This window comes from Coturnix japonica, chromosome 4 (genome assembly GCF_054131305.1).
Source record: "Coturnix japonica strain WE chromosome 4, WE-NBRP24, whole genome shotgun sequence".
Lineage (NCBI taxonomy): Eukaryota > Metazoa > Chordata > Aves > Galliformes > Phasianidae > Coturnix > Coturnix japonica.
Genome location: NC_140666.1, coordinates 33,837,609 through 33,843,608, shown reverse-complemented (window position 1 = coordinate 33,843,608; position 6,000 = coordinate 33,837,609). Strand labels below are relative to the sequence as shown.

Genomic DNA, 6,000 nt, shown 5'->3' with positions numbered 1-6,000 from the left:
TCTTTCAAATGTACTTAGTACCTAACAAATGCATGTTCATGTCCTTAATCTCTAAATGAGATTCACAGTCTTAGAAAAATTTCAAATTGCTTATTGTCAAAGGAGTAAGCCTTCTTTTTGCTTCTGAATAGGAAATGTGTTCAGAATAAAGAAAATGTTGTTCCCCAAAAGCAAAACTTGCTTTTTCATTTTCTTTTTTTTTTTTCCACAGGATGACTTTCCTTAGCCTCTGCCTATTTGAATGCTTCTAGCTTATTTGAAAGAAGAAGAAACACCAGGCTTCCACTAACAAAATGAAGCCTTATGTGAGGGTACGTTTTCCAGCTCACTTCAAAAGGATATCCACTGAATTTGTAGAGGTTGCTTATTTTCTGCTGGGGACGATATTGTCCCTTAATTAGGCTTTTCAAATGTAAATTCTCAGCAAATGAAACATTTTAAGGATAAAAGCATTTGTTTGTGGCATTATGCCTCAAAGTGTCAACAAATCTGAGTCTGTAATCTCCATATGTTTTGATTACTTGCTATCATAGAAGTTTCTTGCAAAGCAAAACTTTTCTTTACACTCTAGCAGAGTCTAAACTTACACCTGGTGCCAGTACTCTTACAACTGACGTATGACTGTTTGAGTGGGAACAAAACTATGTTGACAGATGGGCATAAATTCAGGGGTGCCAAACAACCAGTGTCTGCACTAACTTTGAATACTAACGGGCCATTCATACCCTGTAGTGTCAGAACAACAGCCTGTTCACAGCTCCAGGTCATTAGGAGAGGAGTAGGGGGAGAGCAGAACACATAGTGAAATTAATAAACAAGGTGATTTTAGTGTTGTTTTTAAAACTATAAAACTGGGTGATACGTTGCAATTAAAAAAAAAAAAGAAAGTTAAACATCTGTATTTAGAGAATTGAGTTCTCTAAATATGTGCATAGAAGGAAATCAGATAGCTTCAGAGTAAGCTGCTGAGGAACACTGAAAGAAATCAGAAAGAAATTCTTTGCCCAGCATTCTACAGATAGATAGCTTCTTTGGCTGCTGTGCTGAGTTTTTGTAGCTTGCTCAAATCATCTTCAAGAATGGCTCATAATGCAAAACCATGCCTAGTTATCATGAAGTGATTCTGGCTTTTTTATTTTGTTTTAGAGATAGAGGATCTGTTTCTCATCACATACTTTCTACAGTGGCCTGTGCAATGAACCACGTACATAGCAGCAATGTTCTGCAGCTGCTCTATTAGTTCCAAGTCTCTTTTCAAAGAGATTTTGAAATTCAAGAAATTATATAGAACACAAGTTGCTAAGTAGAAAGAAACAGTTCAGCTGACTCAAGTTCATGTACTTCTGATCATGCAGTTCTTTTGGGGATATGTACTTGCAACTTGTGAATAAACAGTACTCCTTGCTCCACTGAACTATACACTGCTGGCTTTTGTATGCTGTACTCAGCAAGGATTTGTTTCCTTTATTTGTAAGGAAAGCGTGAGACTTTGTGGGATGACTGTCAGTCCTCCCATTTTTTAATAATTCCTTTCCACTCAGAGATACTGAACCTCTTGACAGGGGCTTTGAGTAAGGTAGCTTTACTCAGGGGAAAAATTTTGGAAGGGAAAAGACCTTTATCATTTAGGGCTTATTAATGCAGCCAGAATTCCATGAGTCTTTGTGTTTGCTGCTTTCTCTTGGCTAGCTTCAGGCTTTCAAAAACATTTAGTCAAAAGGAAACACCATGCTCAGGGGCTTAGATGGAATTTAGGACATCTGAGTAACTCTCAGAGTGTGTAAAATAAACTACCCTTTATCTGGACTGAGGTTGTTGACTCTTTGGGGGCATGAATGTTTAGGATTTAATTTATGGTTCTGGCTGCATGGTGCAAGTTTCATTTAATTTTCTTTCCAGGCTTATATTGAAATTTGTTTGTAATAGTTTTCCAAAGCAACTCAAGGTTTATAACCAGACACAAGGGGTCAATAACACTGGATGACCTTCTATAGCATGGAATTTAAGAGTTTTTTAAAGATGACCTTCTGTTGTGTCCAAGTTCCCTGTTATATTTTTCCATATATGTGTTTTTTCAATTTCTAAGAAGCATATCCTTCAGATTAAGGAAAGGAACAGAAAAAGAAATTTTCCTTCTGAAAGGGAAAGTGTTTTTGAGATATTGCTCCTTCTTTCATATCTGCTTATTAATATGTGGTGGTTTAGGCCACGGTGGCTTGATGTGTAGATACAGCACTCAGTTTAAATATCACTGTTAAAAAAAAGAGGGCTGAAACTATTTTGAAAAGTACCTTAGAATTAATTTCCAAGATGGCAGCAAAATTCTCTTTTTTTTGGTAACAGAGTACTAACTTTGGTCAGAGTCACAACATTTTACAGGCTTGAATAAGTATTTGCTGCATCATTCAGAAATTTCAGAGATCAAATTCATCATTATATTCTGCAGAGTACTGAAACTCTTTCTAAACTATTCCTCTGTATTATAAAATCAGTAACATCTGAAAAATGTGTTCATATAGAAATGGATATTTTCATGTAAAAATTGATAACTGTACTGCGATTCTCCCATGCCTCGATCTGATAAATACTTGCATATATGCGCAGGCACCCTATTAAGAGAGCAACAATTGCAGCCTAGAGAGCTGTTGTAAGCACAGATGAGCTATGAAGCACCCTACTATACACTTTATGGATTATATCTTTTTGCAGCTCTCTTTCATTTGTCTCTGAGGAGAAAGGCATGAAATGCAGGTGCACAGTTGCTACAGAGAAGCAGTATGTGCTCCATGTCTGCAGTGTTGCTTGTGATAGGGCAGGAGGCATGGAATGTTTTTTGTGGCTGGTGCACATCTTGTCCGAACACTCACTGCAGGATGTCCTGCTCATTTCAGTTGCATCAGATCCTAAGTAGAGAATGTTAGAGACTGCTTCCTGCCTGTAGCCCTGACAAGTAAACCTCATACTGGATTTTCCTATGCGTGTAATGTTCCCATGACCCATGGGAATTGCTGATAGACTTTTAAGGTTAATTTAAGTTATGAAAATCATATAACCTCAACAACCGAGATAAACCATTCCTCAGTTTCTACCCATTTAAGTTTATATCTGCACTTGTGTATATCTGCACTTGTGGCTGCTGGCAGCCTCATTTGAGACAGCTGCTTAGTATACTAAAACCCAGAACCGCAGCTATCTTGCTTTTGAGTGTTTTTCATGTGTGTATGGTCTTTAAGGGGTGTTTATTTTCAAAAATCAATATTCTAAAAGACAGAAGAACTCCTGTTAAACATTGACTTTCTCTTTAAATGCCACATGTTGTAAACCTTCCATCTGCTCATCACTTTCTGTACAGATGCATGATAGAAGCTATTGGCCCTTCCTACCTCTAAAATATTCTCCCTGCTTCTCTGCTTTTGCAACCTTTCTTTCCTCTCTTCACTATTTTAACCTCTCTTTCTTCACTTAATTTCTACTGCCTCTGCTATTTTAATAAAAGTCTTGCATTTCTGTTTGCCCCTTTTCAGTCCTATCACGCATGGAGCTGCTAGGTTTGGGATATTAACTGAGATGTAAACTCTTATCCCTGCTCCCAGATCTGAGCAGGAATTTGAAAGAAGACGGCGCTTCAGTGGTAAAACGTAATTTTGTAAAGAATTTTTGTAAAATATACCGCAGAACCTGTGAAACTGTATTTCAAGCACTGTTCTTTGTTCTGAAGTCTATGTATTATTTTTAGTGGTTTTGAACAGCAGAAGATACACTGCTAAGTGAATGCTCGTGCAATAGTGACAGCAACTTTTCTCAAACCTAAGCAGCCTCACAAACTAACAGTATAGTATTTATCTATGCCCTCTTTGCTGCTTGCTGGTGATGATACATCACAGGGAGCTAAGGATATGTTTTTTTCCTTATATGGTTTTGAACAAAAAGGGATACCTTAAGACCCGATCTGCGGATTATGTTATGGACTGCAAAGTCACATCAGGGCTAGCACAGAGTGAGTTGTTTTCAAGCAACTTTCAGTCTCAGCTTTGTCCACCTGGAGTATCTCCTACCTCTGTAGAAGAAAGAGGAGGAACTCACAAGACAAAGTGAAGGATGATCATGACAGTGCTCTAAAGTACTTAGTCTCAGTGTAGCCTGTCCTGGGCAGAAGACTGTGGTCTGGGTTGGGTAATTTTTTTCTGCCAAGAGTGCGCCAAGTCAGACCTGATTCGGAAGGCATTGAGACATATTGATAATGTCTGAGTAGGGACATCACCCAGAGAGACTTTGCAGAAAACCAGCCCTTTAATGGTGGTTTGAATACTTGCTTAGAGGGGATTTGAGCTCCAACCTTGTCTAGAATAATTCAGGTATAAGGCTATTCATGGCCATTAGCTTGGAGGTTGCTGAACCGCTCCTATTGAAATGGTTACTCTTTTACATGAATAATTAAATATTTGGTGGATTAAGGACTGGGCACTTTAGATAGATCCAATGTTTATGATGTATCTGAATGAGAAAAGTTGTTCATGGTAGTCTTTCCTGCAGTCAATGCTTGCTCTTTCTCTATATTCATTAAAGTCTGAGTGGACTGTCCAAAGAAAATCCAAGGAACATTAATTTGGAGATTGTATTTTCCCCTTCTTTTTCACTTTACTTACTGCCACAAAAATCATTAAATAGTTTTGCAGGCCGACAAATGACCCTTGAGATTAAGCTAGGAACTTTGACCTTCGAAAATGTAAGCATGCTTACTCACAAGTTTTCTTTTTCCAGTTGATATTCTTTGTTCAAGGAAAAAGCAGTGTCAGAATTGTTACTTGCTAGTGCTTGGGCTTAGGAAAAGAGAGAGCTTGGATGTGGGTTCCTCCAATCTCATAATGGAAGAGCAAATTAAAAGCTGGTGAGCTCCCTGCTGTCCTTAAAACTGCCTCCAGATCCTGGGGAGAATTTATGGCTGATCTTTCTGCAAAGAGATATGTATTTCTTTGCAGTGGAGAGCAGCATGTTTGGCACTTATAAAGAAAAATGAAACTTCCCCCTCATGTCCATCCTCATTGCCCGAGGAATTTCCAGCTCAGAATGCTGGCCTCTCTGAAATCTAATCTTAGCTACAATTTATTGATATGCTTCAATATTGGTTAGGCAACTATATAGTTAAAGTTAAGATCACGCTTAGTGCATGCTTCCCAACTGTAGATGTAGTTTTGAGTCATTCAGACTCGAATTTAAGAGGTGACTAGAGATTCAAAATGATTTAAGGCATTCAAATAACTTTTCAAATTGTGACATCAGATTGTTTGAAAATTTTATTGTGTAGGTAGATTGGGAAATGAAAAAGTATTTATTTACAGAATATGCAGGTAACAGTGTGAAACACCAAGCAGACTGGTAGCAAGAAAAAAGAAATTATGAGGTGAGTACCTAGTTCGTATTTTGACTTTCCAAGATGCTACAGTGTGTTTAAAGGTTGTGTTGTGCTTCTGGCCTATGTGTGACTCTTTGGCTTCTGTCTTTTCAGTGGGTCCTGCAGGGAATATGCTTTGACTGTGCCCAGAGATGAGAATCCCCTGTGCTTTTAAAAAAAGGCAAGTCACGCAGAGGGCTAAAGCACAGCTCACTCTGACCCAGTTTCAACAGAATTACCGTTTGTTGAGTAAGACCACACTGCAGAGACCAGCCAGAATTGTAGCTCAGTTGCTAAGCGTCGCTAGGTACCGTCAACACTAAACTTTGAATCAAATCAGACAACATCTGTGTTGTAGCCTAGTCTGTAGAGTCTGTTTTTCTTGTTGATGCCCCAAGAAACTGAGGAAAAATTCATGCATGATCTGGAAACCAAAGGGAATATTTGGACTTGAAGAAGCGATGTGTGGAAAAACTATTCTGTTTCAGAGATGATAATGTTAGATCTGTTATCACTCTGTTGCAAAACAAAGATCCAATCTTTGAGAAATTACTGTGAAATAATCTGGATCTGCACTTTGCAACACGTTGCCTGGCTCCTTCAGTAGA

General features: G+C 38.3%; 1 long non-coding RNA gene across 1 annotated transcript in view; it reads left to right on the top strand.

Moving 5' to 3' along the window:
* Window positions 1–207: 207 nt before the first annotated feature.
* LOC107313110 (uncharacterized) overlaps window positions 208–6,000 on the top strand; it is a 75,282-nt gene continuing 69,489 nt past the window's right edge. Inside the window, exon 1 of the long non-coding RNA XR_004306965.2 lies at window positions 208–311. This is a non-coding gene — a long non-coding RNA (uncharacterized LOC107313110). The remainder of the gene's footprint in view (window positions 312–6,000) is intronic.